Source organism: Pan troglodytes, chromosome 18 (genome assembly GCF_028858775.2).
Source record: "Pan troglodytes isolate AG18354 chromosome 18, NHGRI_mPanTro3-v2.0_pri, whole genome shotgun sequence".
Lineage (NCBI taxonomy): Eukaryota > Metazoa > Chordata > Mammalia > Primates > Hominidae > Pan > Pan troglodytes.
In genome coordinates this window covers 94,328,212-94,348,568 of record NC_072416.2, presented here as the reverse complement: position 1 = coordinate 94,348,568, position 20,357 = coordinate 94,328,212, and the positions used below count along the sequence as shown (strand labels likewise).

General features: G+C 37.2%; 1 long non-coding RNA gene across 1 annotated transcript; it reads right to left on the bottom strand.

Moving 5' to 3' along the window:
* Window positions 1-10: 10 nt before the first annotated feature.
* On the bottom strand, window positions 11-4,813 carry LOC129137368 (uncharacterized). The gene is made up of 3 exons (XR_008539864.2): window positions 4,679-4,813; window positions 3,589-3,735; window positions 11-63 (listed from the first exon to the last, which is right to left on the bottom strand). It is a non-coding gene; the product is annotated as an uncharacterized LOC129137368 (long non-coding RNA).
* Window positions 4,814-20,357: the final 15,544 nt, after the last annotated feature.

Sequence of the window (20,357 nt, the reverse complement as noted above, 5' to 3'; positions counted from 1 at the left end):
AAGCCCTGTTGTCTAAATGGTTAAGAGTGAAAGCATGCTTAGCGCCTACCCATACATAATAACCTGAAAGATAAAAGAAAAAAGAAGCAATTTAGGAAAACATTAGCTTCTTTCTGTCTGACTAAAACTATCTCATTTCTGAAGTTTTCAAAACCAGACTTAAAACACAAATATTTTACTTAAAAGGATAGAGTGTCTTCAAATGATTACATCAACTACAAATAACAGGTTTTCATTTTTATATATCATTTCCAATATGTAGAGAAATCTCCTAATTTCTATAATCAAAATTTGATAACACTCTTTTGTAAAAGTTCAAGATTCCTGTAAAAGAAACCTACATATACAAATTGCTATACCACCAAATTATTGTCATTTTCTTTTAAATATCACAATTCAATCCTTTTTTAATCAAGAATTTCTCTTCATCCTTCCCAGAATTCTTGCCCCTCTGGATGATTTTTTGATTTACTTTTTGTAGAAAATCCTTTATAGTTTTAGGAAATACAACTTAAAATGTCTTCTTTCTTACCAAGCCACATAGAGGTATGAGATATCTACAGTTCTTTTAAACGTCACCTATGGATTTTGTTTTACATAAAGATATTGTATATAAATTTTTCCCCATCTGATATTTAAAACCAGTTGGAGCTGTTCTTGAACTTAATAACAATGACAACACAGATTTATAAAGAGATTTCTATAATTTTACAACTTCATTTTCAAAAATAAAGTCTGAAATGCTTCTTCATGCTACTGAAACTGCTGCACGTCTCTGACATTTATTTAAAAAGAAGTCTCTAAGGAAACCCAAATACAACAAGAAAGACAAAAACAAGAACATGAGACCAAATTTTAGCCTCACATATTTACAGCTACAGCAAATACTAAGCATAATATGATCCTTAACTGGATAAACGTAATGTAAAAGCTTACACTATTTACATTAATGTCTTTTGCACAGTAAATCATGTCTGATTTTCAACAAAAAATTACAAGGCACCTGCAAGGCAAAAAGCAGTTTGAAAAGAGTAATTCTAAAAAGTAAAGTCTATTAATCTTTTTAAAAATAGTCTGTACACTATTCACAATAGCAAAGACATGGAATCAATCCAAATGCCCATCAATGATAGACTGGATAAAGGAAATGTGGTACATATACACCATGGAATACTATGCATCCATAAAAAGAAATGAGATCATGTCCTTTGCAGGAGCATGGATGGGGCTGGAAGCCATTATCCTGAGCAAACTAATGCTGGAACAGAAAGCCAAGCACCACATGTTCTCACTTATATGTGGGAGCTGAACAACTTGAACACAGACACAGGGAAGGGGAACAACACACACTGGGGCCTGTTGAGGGGTGAGGGGAGGGAGATCATTGGGATAAATAGCTAATGCACGCTGGTCTTAATACCTAGGTAATGGGTTGACAGGTGCAGCCAACCACCACAGCACATGTTTACTTATGTAACAAACCTGCACATCCTGCACACGTAGCCTGGAACTTAAATAAAATAAATAACCATAATAATAATATTACTGCTACCCCCAAAAAATAAAAAAATAAAAAATAATAATCTGCACAGTAAAATATATAAATATAATGCTAAAGACAGCAAAAACGAATTACATTTATAAATTGTACAAAAAAGAAATTAAATTTCATGCAATTCTAATACATTATATTAAAAACATATTAAGATACACTAGGAAATAAATAAGAAAATATTAGCAAGTATACATTTAAAACAAAAATAAATTAAGACTTTAAATTAAATGCCCAATAGGCAGAATATAACCTAGACTGGCCATAGTGTCAAAGAGAAAATTCATGTACCAGAAGCCCTGAAATGTAACTCAAAATAGAGTAAATTATATAGAAAATAAAAAGGAGGAGTCAGGTTATGGAGTGTGAACATTAGTTGGGTTTAATAGAAACTCAAGATGAAAAGATTAGAGGGAGTAAGAGAGAATTACTTGAATAGAATAACATAATTTCTGCAAGTGATGATATATGTGCATTCTGAGCATTAAAAATTAAACATATACTCATTCCTGCACTCATCATACTGAAATTTTCAAATAACAAAGATAAAGAAACATTTTTAAAATCTGCATTAAACTAAAAACCATTACATGCACTCAGACTTCTCCGTCACTACAGCACATATCAGGAGCTAAAGAGGGAAAATCACCCTGTATTTAGAAATTAAAAAAAAAAATTCTAAAATTGTATGACCAGATAAATTATTATTTCGAAGTGAGAACAATTTTAAAACATTTTAAGTTTACAGGTACTATGGGAGCTCATCACCACAGATCTTTTCTAAATAAAAGAAAAATTGATTAAAGAGTCAACCTTTGCAAGGGGATAAGGGAACCAAGAAGGAAAGCATAAAATCTAAAAAACAATGGTGAGTAAGAAAAATAATGAAATATATAAACTTAATAATTACAAGTATCATAACAAGATATTGACTTTAAAACTCTTTAAAATGTTCAATTGTAACTCAGGACCAAAAAATAATTAAATGATAGTTTGGTCTTTCTCATGTTCAAGAAGGCAGAAGTACTAGAGCACTTTAGGTTTTGTTAAAGAAATTTCATATAAAGAATATACCCTAAAAATTAAGAACAGTCATAACAATAAGATATATAAATTAAAGCTTCCAGATCAGTGAAAAAAATAAAAATAAAAATGTAACAATACTCACCCCTCCAAGAAAAGGAAGAAAGAAAAAAAAGCAAAAAGAATAAAAGTAAACAGAAAATACAAATTAATATGTTAGCAAGAGGAAGAAACTCATTGACAACAGAGCAGTGTTGAAAGAAAGAGAGAAAGAAAGAAGGAAGGAAGGAAGCATGGATGGAAGGAAGGAAGGAAGGAAAGAAAGAAAGAAAGAAAGAAAAAGAAAGAAAGAAAGAGAAAGAAAGAAAAAGAAAGAAAGAAAGAAAGAGAAAGAAAGAAAGAAAGAAAGAGAGAAAGAAAGAAAGAGAGAAAGAAAGAGCTGGCTGACTTGGCTGGGCATGATGGCTCACACCTGTAATCTCAGCACTTCAGGAGGCTAAGGTGGGTGGATCACTTGAGGTCAGGAGTTTGATACCAGTCTGGCCAACATGGTGAATTCCTGTCTCTACTAAGAATTCAAAAATTAACCAGGCATGGTAGCACGTGCCTGTAGTCCCAGCTACTTGGGAGGCTGAGACAGGAGAATCACTTGAATCCAGGAGGCGGGGGTTGCAGTGAGCCAAGATCTCACCACTGCATTCCAGCCTGGGTGACAGAGTGAGACTCTGTCTCAAAAAAAAAAAAAAAAAGCCTTTTAATACTTTTTGTTCACACGATAATAAATCCTGAAGGAAATAATAAAACTTAAAAAATATTGTTAACCTAGTATAATTCTTGTTTTACACTGTTGGAAACATAATTGTTATTTTCACCTTCAGCTCCTATGGCAGAATGTATTTTCAATAAAATATACTCAGTATATTCACCAAGGCCTCCTATGTAATGTCTTATAACTAGTTACCATAAAGCAGAATTCTGAAAGTAATACATAAAAGATATTATTTTTTTTCTACCTTCATCATCACCTCCTTGATCCTGCTGAGGTGTGGATTCAAATGCAGGGATCTCTCTCGCTTTTGTGCGCATCCAGGAAATTTGGCCAGCAGATGCTTCTGACGTCCACTCACACATGTCAAATTCAAACCCACAGGCCTGACACACTAAACGGGAGAAAAAGATCTTGGTGGACTATTAGTCTGCTAGAGTGGCTGCTTAACCAAGTTATGTGTTGTAATCAACCAGAAGGCTTATATACACACATACACATCAGCACACACTAATTTATATCTGGAAGTTGGGATTCAATAAGCCTTAGAGTGTACCAGCAACTCCATTTTGCAAAAATTTCTCAGTTGATCCACCTGTACAATATCCTCTCAAATGTGACCCATTGCCATAAAAAAAGGAGATTCCTAGTTTTTGGATTCCTAGTTTTTGTTGTATGTGTCACCACTTCAGTCACAATATGTTTTAATTTTTTTAAGAGACAGGGTCTTGTTCTGCCACCCAGGCCAAATGCAGTGTTGCAATCATAGCCCACTGTAGCCTCAAACTCCTGGGCTCAAGCAATCTTCCAGCCTCAGCCTCCCAAGTAGCTAGGACCACAGGTGCATGGCACCATGCTCAGGTAATTTTTTTTTTTTTTTTTTTTGGTAGAGATGACATCTTGCTATATTGCCCAGGCTAATTTTGAGCTCTTGGCCTCAAGCAATCCTCTCATCCCGGCCTCCCAAAGTGCTGGGATTACAGGCATGAGCCACCATACCCAGTCAACAATTTTTAAAATGGCTTTATATTTTACCTTACCTACTTTATGGGATTAGATTAGTTAGTTTAAATTATTTACTATTCATAATCACACTGAAATTTTATAGAAGAAACATTGCATATCATTCCACAATGGCTTTAGTTTGTTTCACAAAATGACATCGCCTTAAATTGATGTATTTAGTATAAACCACCACAGCCTCCCAATAACACTCCAGCTAAAACTAGGACATTAATGGCAACAAAGGTTGGCGTGTGCACTTTCCTGTGAGTGGTCTCTGAGTCTCACATATTGCATATATACCAGAAAAGTGAATATCTCAATTTAACACTTACATCTCAACTCTTCATCTGTAGCATCAAATCTGCAGAGATCTGTATCTGGATGACATAGCTCCCGCTCAGCATTCAATGCTTCTTGACACAGTAAAATTCCATCTGTTAAATTTAAAGATTGGCAAGAAGTGAAATGCAGGTGCAACTGGAAAGACTCATGTATTTTGCTTTAATGTTAATATTCATTCTACAAAGCACTCTGTAACCAATTTCTCTTTATGGTGTCATCACCCTTTAGGTAACCCTATCTCTCTCTCTCTCTCACACACACACACACACACACACACACACACACACACACACCACTCAAATAGAGACAGAAAAAAACAGAACAAAACAACTATGCCAATGTTTCAGAATTTTAATCATATCTCCATAATGACAGGCAAGCCCCAAAGCCAATCCTTCATAGGAGTAAAAAAATTGCCCTAATGTTGGAACTCAGAGTCTACTATTTGAAGGACAGTTGTACATGTGTCCAATACAAGATATGGTGCCCCTTAAACGTGGAAGGTGGATCTTCCCTGGAACTGCTTTCTGTGAAGCCTTCCCAAATTGTGTCTGTTGGCCGGCCATGGTGGTTCACACCTGTAATCCCAGGCATGGACTGGCCTTTGGGAGGCCAAGGAGGGTGGATCACCTGAGGTCAGGAGTCCAAGATGAGCCTGGCCAACATGGTGAAGCCCCGTCTCTATTAAAAATACAAAAATTATCTGGGCATGGTGGCATGCATCCATAATCCCAGCTACTAGGGAGGCTGAGGCAGGAGAATTGCTTGAACCCAGGAGGTGGAGGTTGCAGTGAGCAAAGGTCACGCCACTTCACTCCACCCTGGGTGACAGAGCGAGACTCCATCTCAAAAAAAAAAAAATTGTGCCTATGTTTTTGTTTTCTTTTCCCCAAGCCCCCCAATATAAGACTTGAAGGTAGACTAGGAGTCCTTTCTGCCCATACCACTTGCAGACAATTCTCCCTCTGACCTTCCTAAATACCCAAGCTTTGACTCTCATGTCAAATGGCACCCCTCATTGTTCCAGCTTGTTACAATCACCTACAGACACTGTAGGTGAGCCCTGAGGATGCCCTGTCCCTCAACCCCTGAAGATTCTAGCTCTGAGCTCACTGTCATTCTCTGTCATGTAAATATTCACTTTTATTTGCTTCTCAGTTTCTTGATCTCTTCTTATTGATGACTTTGAAGGAGAACTTTGATGAAAAACAAACTTTGCCATCACTCTTCAAAAGAAGTATTACCATTACTAATGATGATAACGTTTCCTTGTCTTCATTTCAAGTGGTCCACTCACCAACCATCATCCTTATCTGTCCAGCTCACTTCTTTTCATATCTCTACTCTAAGAATATTTCAGCTGCGCCAGCTTCTACAAGCCCAGGATCCTAAATTATTTTCAGTTATTTCCCTCACCTATCTTGTCTTCATTTCCTTCATTAGAGATGTCAGACAAGCAATCACTCCCTGGCCATGCTCATACTTCTCCATACTCTCATGGAAAAAACTCTAGAAAATAAATCCCTTCACTTACTCTAGCCTGTATCTGTGCAGCTGAATGAGTGAAGAAATCATGCAGATTTCACTTTGTCCACAATCATGCAGACTGAAATGACTTCGTATTCATGACTACTCACTCCATTGGCATCAGGGTGACCCTCATTCTTTCCTTTTCCGCATTCCTAGACAACTATTCAAAGCTTTCTATTCCCTCTTTTAACTTCCAGCTCTTCCTTCCCTATTGTCATTCTCAGCTCACCACCTTGCTTCACATTTCATTGGGAAAATGAGAGAAATCAGAATAAAACTTTACAAGTCGCATCATCAATCTCACTGGCCAGCTGTCCACACGCTTTGCCCCCTGTAGGAGCGGGTCAACTCTCCATGCCCTTCTCTGGATGACGTCTTCCATTTAGACAGAAATTTCATCTCTGCTCGGCTATTTAAGGAATCATGCTGCCAATTTCCTCTCCTCTCATTTACAACGATGTGTTCTCTTTCTCTACAAGATCATTTCCTTCAGGACCTAAATGGCCAAAACTTCATCCATCTTAGAAAAACATTCTCCTGATCCGACAACCTTCTCCAACTAACTTCTCAAAGTTCTGCCTATTCTCACACTGACTCAAACACCAGTTCTTTCCTCTCCTATTCTCTCTTGAATCTATGTCAATAACACTTTTTTTAATTGAGATAAACTTCACAAAACATATCATTAACCATTTCCATTTTATCTATTTTAAAGTGTACAAGTAGGCTGGGCACAGTGGCTCACAACTGTAATCCCAGCACTTGGGAGGCCGAGGCAGGTGGATCACTTGAGTTCAGGAGTTCGAGACCAGCCTGGCCATCATGGTGAAACCCCATCTCTACTAAAAATACAAAAATTAGCAAGGCATGGTGGCACACGCGTGTAATCCCAGCTAGGAAATCTGAGGCAGGAGAATTGCTTGAACCCAGGAGGCGGAGGTTGCAGTGAGCCGAGATCGCACCACTGCACTTTAGCCTGGGCAACAGAGTGAGAGTCGAACTCAAAAAAAAAAAAAAAAAAAAAAAGGCCGGGCACAGTGGCTCATGCCTGTAATCCCAGCATTTTGGGAGGCTGAGGCAGATGGATCACCTGAGGTCAGGAGTTCAAGATCAGCCTGGTCAACATGGCAAAACTCCGTCTCTACTAAAAATACAAAAATTAGCCAGGTGTGGTGTTGCATGCCTGTAGTCCCAGCTACTCAGGAGGCTGAGACAGGAGAATCAATTGAACCCGGGAGGCAGGGTTGCAGTGAACTGAGATCGTGCCACTGCACTCCAGCTTGGGCAACAAGAGCGAAACTCTGCTTCAACAACTACAACAAAAAAGTGTACAAGTCAGTGGCTTTTATTAAATTTGAAATGTTGTGCAATCATCAAACTACCTAATTCCAAGACATTTTCATCACTTGTACCCATCAGTCCCTTCACCATTCTCTCTTCACCCCCCTACCCTGGCAGCCACTACATCTGCTTTCTATCTCTATGGATTTGCCGACACTGCTATTTCACATAAATGGAATCATGCAGGCTGTAGCCTTTGTGCTTGCTTCCTTTCACTCAGCAAAATGTTTTTGAGGTTCATCCATGTTGTAGCATGGATCAGTATTTTATTCCTTATTTGTTTGTTTGTTTTTTCATCACCTTTACCACTCCCCTGAAACTGCATATATCAAGATTGACCTCTATATTGCTAAATCTCATATTTAATTTTTTTCATCAACATATTTGACCTATCACTAATATTGGACAGAGCTGATCCCTCCCTTTTTCTTGAAATATTTTCTTCACCAGGCTTTTGCATAGAACTCTTTTCTGGTTTTCTGATTGTGTTACCACCTATTTTTTTTCTCAGTCTCTCTTGTGGTTTTCCCTCATCTGCTCAACATGAGACTGCCTGGAAGCTCAGTCCCTCCATCTCTTCTCCTCTCTACACACCCACAACCTTGTTAATATCACCTAGTAACATGCTATTAAACCCTTTCCTAAATGCTGGGGACTCATAAAATTATACCTCAGGCCCAAAATTTTTGTGGACTCCAACTCTACACTCCAGCAGTATCCTGATACTGACTTAAGCCTCTTCCCTCGGGTCACAGAAATAGGTCTAAATCTTGAAACCACCTTTGCAAAAGTATGACTGAGACAGTGAAAGAGATCTAATTTAATCGACTCCATCTTGCTTCTAACTTCCAAGCTGTCCTTGCTCATTCCTGGGTGGAGACTGGACTAACTTTGGGAGGAACTTAGTTTATAGTTTAAACAAGGATGGTAACAGCCCTTTCCCAAAGCAGACCTCTTTCTTGTCTGGGGACTAGATTGCCTTTATAGGACTAACATTAGCCACAAGAATAGAAATTATAGTTTAGGAGTCATGCAGCTGGAGGCTACAAGATTCTGACCCTCCCTAAACTGCTTCTAAGATCAGTGCTTGACATATTTCACAGAACCTGCACTTGATGGATCAACTGGCACCATCCAGGTCAATAAATTGGCTCATCTGATCTTGTGGCCTCAACCCAGGAACCGACTGAGCACAAGAAGAGAGCTCCAACTTCCTATGATTTCATCTCTGACCAGTCAGCACTCCTGGCTCACTGGCTTCCCCCCACCCACCAAGTTATCCTTAAAAACTCTGATCCCTGAATGCTCAGCGAGACTGATTGCATGATAATATAACTCCAGTCTCCCACATAGCTGGCTCTGGATGAATTACTCTTTCTCTATTGCAATTCCCATCTTGATGAATTGGCTCTGCCCAGGCAGCTGGCAAGGTGAACCCCTTGGGCGGTTACTATCTCAATAAACCTCTGATTTTTCTCAACGTAAACTTTCTCTTCCCAAAGCCTTTCTTATCCCAGTTAATTAAACTCCATCCTTCCAGTTAAGGCGAGAAATTTGGGGTCTTCCAAGACTCATCTCTTTCTCTCTCTCTCACCAAACATGCAATCCATCAGCAAATTTCTGCATTATCAATAAAACACATCCAGAATCCAACTACATCTTACGACCTCCACTACTGCTACCAACTCTGGCTCAGGAAACATCATCTCTTTCCTGATCATCTTAGTAACTTCTTAATTTGTCTTTCTGTCCTTGTCCCTGCTCCACTATAATCTTGACGGTCAGATCATGTCTCCTCTGCTTAAAGCCCTTCCAAGGGTTTTCTTCCTACATGAAGTAAACATCAATGCCTTACTATGACCTTCCTCATATAAACCAAAGCCTCTTTCCTCAAGGCCTCTGCATTTATAGCTGGATATATAAATAAAAAAATTAAATCCTAAGCCCCCAACCATCTGAATGGACTCCTCCTCTCATTTACAGACATTCCGAAGTTAACCTGTAAAACTAGTTCAGGCCATGATGGGAAAGTGAAGGCAGACATGCCTCATTATACCCTCCTCCCTTTTGTAATTACTGGTAGAACAAACTAAGTATGATAAGAAACATCTACAGTCTATTTTCTCTGAAGCTTGCTATCTGGAGGCTTCGTCTACATGGTAAAACCTTGGTCTCTACGAGCTCTTATTGTAACCTAGACATTATTTTCTATTGATTCCAGGTCTTCAGATAATAACTCAACCAATGGTCAACCAGAACATCTATGAATCTACCTATGACCTGGAAGCCCCCTCTTCCAGTTGTTCTGCCTTTCTAAACTCAACCAATGCACATCTTGCATTCATTGATTGATATTTTATGTCTCCACAAATTGTGTAAAACCAACTTGTAGCCCAACTACCTTGGGCACCTGTTCTCAGGATCTCCTGAGGACTGTGTCATGCGCCATTGATCACTCATGTTTGGCTCAGAATAAATCTCTTTTAATATATTACAGAGCTTGACTCTTTTTGTCAACATATGTAATATTCACATGGCTTATTTCCTCTATTGTTTAGCTATTTTTCTCAGATTATATGTTGTAATGTGACCATACTGACTATGTAAACATCACCATCTCATCCTCATTTCTAGAACTTCTTATCACAGTTTCTTTGTTTTACTGTTCTCCATAGCAAATATCACCACTTGACATAAACTATATTTTTTATTTATTTGCTTAGTATCATTTTTCTCCCTGACTAAATTGTAAGCTTGGTGAACGCAATGATTACTATTTGCTTTTTCACTGCTATCACACGACTATCTAAAAAACTTATTGGCATAATAGGTGCTCAATGTATACTTGTTTGATAAATGAATAAATGGCCTAAGAACAACCTGACGAAAAATTTTAAAACATTGTAGACTCAATATACATCATGTTCACTTTTATTTGTGATAAAACTGAAGCAATTGGTTATGGAAATGATTTATGAATGCATCCACAATCTGGTTTCTCATAATGGGAGTTTACAAATGATGAATATGCAAATCCTCTTGAATGTAAGATGCACTAAAAACAAAGCTGCATATGCAATTAAGGGAATGTTGGCAATAAATGAAGCTAAGATTGCACAATAACGATTACCATGAAACAATTAAAACTGTAATTTTTGTAGATTCATATAATAGCTACAAATCTTCTGTCCCTAGAGCTACATAACTAAATATTGGCCATAGTTCAGTTAAATGTTGCATATTATCTCTAATTCATCACCATTTACACAAGACAAAAAAAACCCCAGAAGCACTATAAACAAAAATAGCAAAACAGTTGAGTACAAATTGCATGGAATTAAAAACGTAGCTTTTGTCAAATGTATTACATTTCTTTCACCAGTGTCTACCACTTTAACTACCTTTGGCCTGAAAACTGGAATTTACAACCATAAAACCAGTGGTATATGAGTAAGTATTTTGGCCTGGTATGCATAAATTATCAATTAATAAATCTGGACAGCTATTTTTATTTTAGTGCATTCAATCCCAGAGCTCAAAGTTATTAAAGATGTCAGTTATTTATACTCATATTAATTCTCCCTTCTTCCCTCTCTCCTCTCACTCTTTCTTTCTTTCTTTCTTTTTTTTTTTTTGAGACAGAGTCTCACTCTGTTGCCCAGGCTGGAGTGCAGTGGCACAATCTCGGCTCACTGCAACCTCTGCCTCTCAGGTTCAAGCGATTCTCCTGCCTCAGCCTCCCCAGTAGCTGGGACTACAGGGGCCCACGACCACGCCTGGCTAATTTTTGTATTTTTAGTAGAGATAGGGTTTTGTCATGTTGGCCAGGTTGAGGCTGGTCTCGAACTCCTGACCTCAGGTGATCTGCCCACCTCAGCCTCCCAAAGTGCTGAGATTACAGGTGTGAGCCACTGTGCCCAACTCTCTTTCTCTTATTCTTACATTGTACCACAATCTGGCAGTACAATATTATTTTAGGGGTTTTCAAATCCTCCATCAATGATACATGATTAGTGGAATAAGGCTTTGCCAACCATTTCAAGGTGTCTGTACCACTGAAGTCACATGTCTAGGGCCTGCCATCCTTCCAATCTTATCTTGCACAAACAGATTAAATGAAATTGTCCAGACTCTCTCAGAGGGTAGAAAATGAAGTCCAAGTCTCAAGGCCATTGTGGTAAAAGTTATAATTGACACCCAGTTTTTACTCCACAGGTTTTAGACAATGTGTCAGTTATCCTTATTTGTAGTGGATTTCAAGGAAGGAACAGTTACTGTCTCTTAAAAGAGAACTGGAAGCTACTAAAATAAAAAAGGTCCTTAGTTATTTAACTGGATAATATATATGCATCATTCAGATTCTAATAAAGGGATGATTGGTATATTTGAGGGCTTTACAAATGAGACTTAGGCAAAGTCCTGAAAAACCAATCTAAAAATATTCACAGAATATTCAAAATATTCTGATTGTGAGCCACAGCATGAAATCGTTATACAAAATTATAATCAGCTGTTTCTTTAAGAATCAGTGTTATTCAAGAATCAGTGATTAAACATGTTCTTATTTAATCACAATAGCAAGGCTTGATTTTTTTTTCATACTAGCTACTTTGATAAAATCTAAAGTGATCCTCTTTTCAATAAATGTACAATAAAATTTCATATCTTGGAAGGGGCAGAGGTTAGAACGGTATTGTTTGAAAATCTGGAAATAGGCTAAACAATTTCTTTCATATTAAAAATTAGTTTTATTGTCCAATTTGCAAAGTGTTCAGAAACTGTGAACATACCTAATACTAAGCAGTTTTATAAATAAAATAGCTTATAAGTATTTTTTTCTTTTTTCTTTTGTTTGAGATGGGATCTCACCCTGTCACCCAGGCTGGAGTGCAGTGCCGTGATCTCAGCTCACTGCAACCTCTGCCTCCTGGGTTCAAGCGATTCTCCCATCTCAGCCTCCCCAGTAGCTGGGATTACAGGTATGTGCCACCACACCTGGCTAATTTTTATATTTTTAGTAGATACAGGGTTTCACCATGTTGCCCGGGTTGGTCTCGATCTCCTGATTTCATGATATATTTTTAGAGTAAAGAGAAATATATATGGTAAAATAATAGTTTCATTTTCATAAATAACAGTATAATAAATAAGCCATATATTATAAACTTCCTCATCTCAGAAATTTTCAACTTTAAAAGTTGGTCATTTCATTTTAAAATTTATTTATAAATTTACATATGGTAAAGTTCCTATTTTCCAGTATTCAGCTCTATGAGTTGTTTTTTACTTTTAAAAAAAAGCTTTTATTTTAACTTCTGGGTACATATGTGGGTTTGTTATATAGGTAAATTCGTGTCATGGGGGTCTGTTATACAGATTATTTGGTCACCCAGAGTATAGACCTCCTCTTGAGTGTCTCTAGACACCTCCTCTCCAAGAAGAGGGAGCACGTGGGAAAGTCCCAGCGTCAGTCAGGAGGCAGAGGAAGAGGAGTGAAATGTGGGTAAGAAACTTTCTTCTGGTTTCTAGGAGAAGAAGCAGGGGAGGCAGGGTAAGCAAGCCTAGGACTGGCTAGTTTTAATGATGTCAGCAGGCCCTAGAACATAGAAGCTGTTTCTAGTTGTCTGGAACTTGGTTATTATGGGTTAAATCATGCCTCCCAAAATTCCTATGTTGAAGTGTTAACCCAAAGTACTACTGAAAGTGACTGTATTGGAAATACAGCCTTTATAGAGCTAACTAAGGTAAAATGAGGTAATCAGGGTGGCCCTAATCCAATATGGCTGGCGTACTTAAACTGGAGTTTAGGTCATAGTCAGGTATAGAATGACCATGTGAAGACACAGGGAGAAAACAGCCATCTATAAGTCAAGAAGAAAGGACACAAAACTCAATCAATCCTGCTGACATTTTGAACTTGGATGTCTGGCCTCAATAATCAAGAAAAAATAAATTTCTATTGTTTGAGTAACACAGTCTGAGGTACTTTGTTATGGCAGCCATAATAGACTAATATACTAGCCCTGGGGTGTGTAGGGCAGGTGCATAGTTGCCCACGTATGTGAAAAGAAGTCTTTTTAGGAAATCTAAATATCATTTTTTTTTTCCAGGACAGAGTCTTTTTTTGTCACCCAGGCTGGAGTGCAGTGGTGCCATCTCGGCTCACTGCAACCTCCACCTCCCAGGTTCAACCCTCTGGAGTAGCTGGGATTACAGTGGCACACCATCATGCCCAGCTAATTTTTGTATTTTTAGTAGAGATGGGGTTTCACCATGTTGGCCAGGCTGGTCTTGAACTCCTGACCTCAAGTGATCTGTCCACCTCAGCCTCCTAAACAATCATTTCTATAAACCAAAAAGACTTACCACAAGACGGCTATGTTACAACTTAAGTCCACTCATTTTCTTTAAGTCCACTCATTTCTAAATACAATAATTCTGTTATAATATGGCAAAAGTACCTGTATGTCTATTAAAATATGGGAAATGCTTGGCCCAGATTAATTCTTCTTCAATAAAGCCTCATTATATAGTTTGAGGACTTAGCTTCATTTTTCATAATAAAACAAAAACCTAGAAATAATATAACATTCTTAGCACAAATGTAAGTAGTGTTAAAAACATCTTCCCTTGATATTTTATTTAAATCTGCTTTTTTATGGAATAGAGCACATGTATCTCACAAGGAAGAAGAAATAATCCAAAATCTCAAATATTTGGCATTTGAATAACTGCACACGTTCTTTGTTCAATCATTTGGTCAATCTATATTTATTAAGTGCTTGTTCTGTTCTAGGGTCCACAAATGAATTAGACAGGGTAGGAACTATGCCTCAAGGCACTTAGAATTTAGTCATGGAGATAAATCAATACACGTGTGTCTGTGTGTGTGTGTGTGTGTAGGGGGTGGTAGTGGCAATGTGGAGGGATAGTCTATAAGGGAAAATTCCCTGCACAAGAAACCTCAACTCACAAGAAACTTTTGCTCAGAATCCTGAGCATAAATGGTGGAAGGACATATCAAAAACAAAGAAAAGAAAGAAAAAGAAAGAAAGAAAGAAAGAAAGAAAGAAAGAAAAGGAATGAACAAAGAAGGCAGAAGGGAGAAGAAGGAAGAAAAAGGAAAGGAGAGGAAGAAGGCAAGGGAGGTGGAGGAAGGAGGGAGGAGAAATGTAGGAGGAGGACAGAGGGGAGAGGAATGGGGAGAAAAGAGGGAAGAGAAGGTGGGGAGGATAGGGAGAGGATGAAGGAGAGGAAAAATGAGAAGAAGAAGAAAAAGAAAAGTCATGGAATGAGGTTTTCGGGCAGAGGAAAAGAGGTTTGCATAATACCCAAGAATTAGAGGACACTGTGTTGCTGAACTCACAAGTAATTTGTTTTGACCAGAGTATGGGATTCTTGGGGGAAATGTGAAGGAGGACATTAGACTATTGAAAAAGAGCAGTATCGTGAGGAGCTAATATCATGATAAAATATTTGAATTCTGTCCTGGAGGCAGTAAGACTTATTGATGGATCTATGAGAAGTGGATACCTGGCCATAGCTGTCTGTTATAAAGTATAATCTGTTGGAAGTAGATTGTTGAGTAGAATACATTAAAATTGGAAGAAAAAATATCCCATAGGGGGAAAAAATGTGGGATAGAACAAAGTCAGGCTTGGATAGATAGTAGTAATAAAGAAGAGGGGAAAATTTAAGAAATAAGGTAGGACATTCCCTCCATAATATTTTTTAGCCAAATTGATATAAAGGTGAAAAAAAGAGAAGAATATGTAAAAATTACTCTTAACTTTTTGAGTGAGAAAAAACAACTGTCAATGACTAAAACAGGGAATGAAAGAGAGGGAACAGATTTGGAAAGAAAGTTGGAGTTTACTTCTAAACATTGTTGATTTCCAGTTTCTGTAGCAAATATATTTGATTATTCCACTAATAAATCTGTTCTCCTTCCTTACCTCTATTCCAAAGGCTAAAAGCTAAATATTCAGTTTTGTTAGCCTGCCTAGCAAATAAAGTTACCCAGATAAAATAGTCAAGACAATGATATGGCCAAAAACATTGCCCCTTCTTATTTCTACCCTCTTCCTGCCCAAAATAAACATGGAAATATATACACCACTATCGGTATAAACGTGGAAATATCTACACCGCTGTCTCTATAATCACGGAAATATCTACACCGCTATCTCCATAAACGTGGAAATATCTACAACGCTTTCTCTATAAACTTGGAAATATGTACAACGCTATCAGTATAAACGTGGAAATATCTACACCGCTGCCTCTATAAACGTGGAAATATCTACACCGCTATCTCTATTAACGTGGAAATATCTATACCGCTGTCTCTATAAAAGTGGAAATATCAACACCGCTATCAGTATAAGCGTGCAAATATCTACACCATTGTCTCTATAAACGTGGAAATAACTACACTGCTATCTGTATAAACTTGGAAATATGTACACCGCTGTATCTATAAACGTGGAAATATCTACACTGCTATGTGTATAAATGTGGAAATATCTACATCACTATCTGCATAAACATGGAAATAGCTACACCGCTATCTGTATAAACGTGGAAATATCTACACCGCTATCTGCATAAACATGGAAATAGCTACACCGCTATCTCTATAAACGTGGAAATATCTACACTGCTATCTGTATAAACATGGAAATATCTACACCGCTATCTCTATAAACGTGGCAATATCTACAACGCTATCTCTATAAACGTGGCAATATCTACACCGCTATCTGTATAAATGCGGAAATATCTACACTGCAACCTCTATAAACGTGGAAATATCTACAGCGCTGTCGCTATAAACGTGGAAATATCTACACCGCTATCTGAATAAACATGGAAATATCTACACCGCTATCTCTATAAACATGGCAATATCTACACCGCTATCTCTATATACATGGAAATATCTACACCGCTATCCATATAAATGTGGAAATATCTACACTGCAACCTCTAGAAATGTGGAAATAACTACACCGCTATCTGTATAAACGTGGAAATATCTACACTGCTGTTTGTATAAACGTGGAAACATCTACACCGCTATCTCCATAAACGTGGAAATATCTACACTGCTATCTGTATAAATGTGGAAATACCTACACCGTTATCTCTATAAACGTGGAAATATCTACACCGCTATGTGTACAAACTTGGAAATATCTACACCGCTATCTCTATAAACATGGAAATATCTACACCGCTATCTCTATAAACATGGAAATATCTACACCGCTATCTGTGTAAACATGGAAATATCTACACCGCTATCTGTGTAAACATGGAAATATCTACACCGCTATCTGTATAAACATGGAAATATCTACACCACTATCTCTATAAACGTGGAAATATCTACACTGCTATCTGTATACACAAGGAAATATCTAAACCGCTATCTCTATAAACGTGGAAATATCTACACCGCTATCTGTATAAACCCGGAAATATCTACACAGTTATCTGTATAAACATGGAAATATCTACACCGCTATCTGTATAAATGTGGAAATATCTACACCGCAACCTCTATAAACGTGGAAATATCTACACCGCTATCTCTATACACCTGGAAATATCTACACCGCTATCTGTATAAACATGGAAATATCTACACCGCTATCTCTATAAACGTGGCAACATCTACACCGCTACCTCTATAAACATGGAAATATCTACAACGCTATCTGTATAAATGTGGAAATATCTACACCGCAACCTCTATAAATGTGGAAATAACTAAACCGCTATCTGTATAAACGTGGAAATATCTACACTGCTATCTGTATAAACGTGGAAACATCTACACCGCTCTCTCTATAAACGTGGAAATATCTACACCGCTCTCTGTATAAACGTGGAAATATCTACACCGCTATCTCTATAAATGTGGAAATATCTACACCGCTGTCAGTATAAACGTGGAAATACCTACACCGCTATCTCTATAAACATGGAAATATCTACACCGCTATCTGTATAAACATGGAAATATCTACACCGCTATGTCTATAAACATGGAAATATCTACAACGCTATCTGTATAAATGTGGAAATATCTACACCGCCATCTCTATATACATGGAAATATCTACACGGCTATATGTATAAACGTGGAAATATCTACACCGCCATCTGTATAAAACATGAAAATACCTTCACCGGCATCTGTATAAACATGGAAATATCTACACCGCAATCTATATAAACATGGAAATAACTACACCGCTATATCTATAAACATGGAAATATCTACACCTCTCTCTGTATTAACATGGAAATATCTACACCGCTATCTCTATAAACATGGAAATATCTACACCGCTATCTGAATAAACATGGAAATATCTACAACGCTATCTGTATAAACATGGAAATATCTACACCACTATCTCTATAAACATGGAAATATCTACACCGCTAACTGAATAAACATGGAAATATCTACACCGCCATCTGTATAAACATGGAAATATCAACATAGTCATCTGAATAAAAATGGAAATATCTACACCGCCATCTCTATAAACATGGAAATATCTACACGGCTACATATATAAACGTGGAAATACCTACACCGCCACCTCTATAAACATGGAAATACCTACACCGCCATCTGTATAAACATGGAAATATCTACACCGCTATATGTGTGAACGTCGAAATATCTACACCGCTATCTGCAAAAACATGGAAATATCTACACTGCTATCTGTATAAACATGGAAATATCTACACTGCTATATGTATAAAAATGGAAATATCTACACTGTTATCTGTATAAACATGGAAATATCTACACTGCTATATGTATAAACATGGAAATATCTACACCACTGTCTGTATAAACATGGAAATATCTACACCGATATCTGTGTAAACATGGAAATATCTACACAGCGATCTGTGTAAACATGGAAAAAAGTACTCCACTCTCTGTATAAACATGGAAATATCTACACCGCTATCTGTGTAAACATGGAAATATCTACACAGCTATATCTATAAACATGGAAATATCCACACCGATATCTGTATAAACATGGAAATATCTACACCACCATCCCTATAAACATGGAAATATCTACACCGCCATCTGTATAGATATGGAAATATCTACACCGCGATCTGTATAAACATGGAAATATCTACACCGCCATCTATACAAACATGGAAATATCTATAACACTATCTGTGTAAACATGGAAATATTTACACCGCTATCCCTATAAACATTTAAATATCTACACGGCTTTCTGAATAAACATGGAAATACCTACACTGCTTTCTCAAAAACAGGGAAATATCAATAACGCTATCTGTATAAACATGGAAATATCTACACCGCCATCCGTATAAACATGGAAATATCTACACCGCCATCTCTATAAACATGGAAATATCTACACCGTGATCTCTATAAACATGGAAATATCTACACCGCCATCTCTATAAACATGGAAATATCTACACCGCCATCTCTGTAAACATGGAAATATCTACAACGCTATCTCTATAAACATGGAAGTATCTACACCGCCATCTCTACAAACATGGAAATATCTACACCGCCATCTCTATAAACAAGGAAATATCTACACGGCTATCTGAATAAACATGGAAATATCTACACCACTATCTGTATAAACATGGAAAGGTCTACACCGCTATCTGTATAAACAGGGAAATATCTACATCGCTATCTGTGTAAACATGGAAATATCTACACTGCAATCTGTATAAAAGTGGAAATATCTACACCGCTATCTGTATAAACATGGAAATATCTACAACGCTATCTTTATAAACGTGACAATATCTAGACAGCTATCTCAATAAACATGGACATATCTACACCGCTATCTGAATAAATATGGTAATATGTACACCGCAACCTCTATAAACGTGGAAATAACTACACCACTATCTGTACAAACGTGGAAATATCTACACCGCTATCTGTATAAACGTGGAGACATCTACACCGCTATCTCTATAAACGTGGAAATGTCTACACCGCTATCTGTATAAACGTGGAAATATTTACACTGCTAATTTATAAACGTGGAAATATCTAAACCACTATCTGTATAAACGTGGAAATATCTACAACGCTATCTCTATAAACGTGGAAATATCTACACCCCTATCTCTATAAACATGGAAATATCTACACTGCTATATGTATAAATGTGGAAATATCTACACTGCTATCTGTATAAACGTGGAAATATTCTACACCGCTATCTGTATAAACGTAGAAATATCTACAACGCTATACCTATAAACATGGAAATATCTACACTGCTATCTGCAAAACATGGAAATATCTACACCGCTATCTGTATAAACATGGAAATATCTACACTGTTATCTCTAAAAACATGGAAATATCTACACAGCCATCTGTATAAACATGGTAATATGTACATAGTCATTTGTATAAAAATGGAAATATCTACACCACCATCTGTATAAACATGGAAATATCTACACCGCCATCTGTATAAACATGGAAATATCTACACAGCCAACTGCATAAACATGGCAATATCTAAACCACTATCTGTAAAATCATGGAAATACCTACACTGCTATCTGCATAAACATGGAAATATCTACACCGCTATCCCTATAAACATGGAAATATCTACACAGCTATCTGAATAAACAAGGAAATATCTACACCGCAATCTATATAAACATGGAAATAACTACACCGCTATCTCTATAAGCATGGAAATATCTGTACCAGTATCTGTA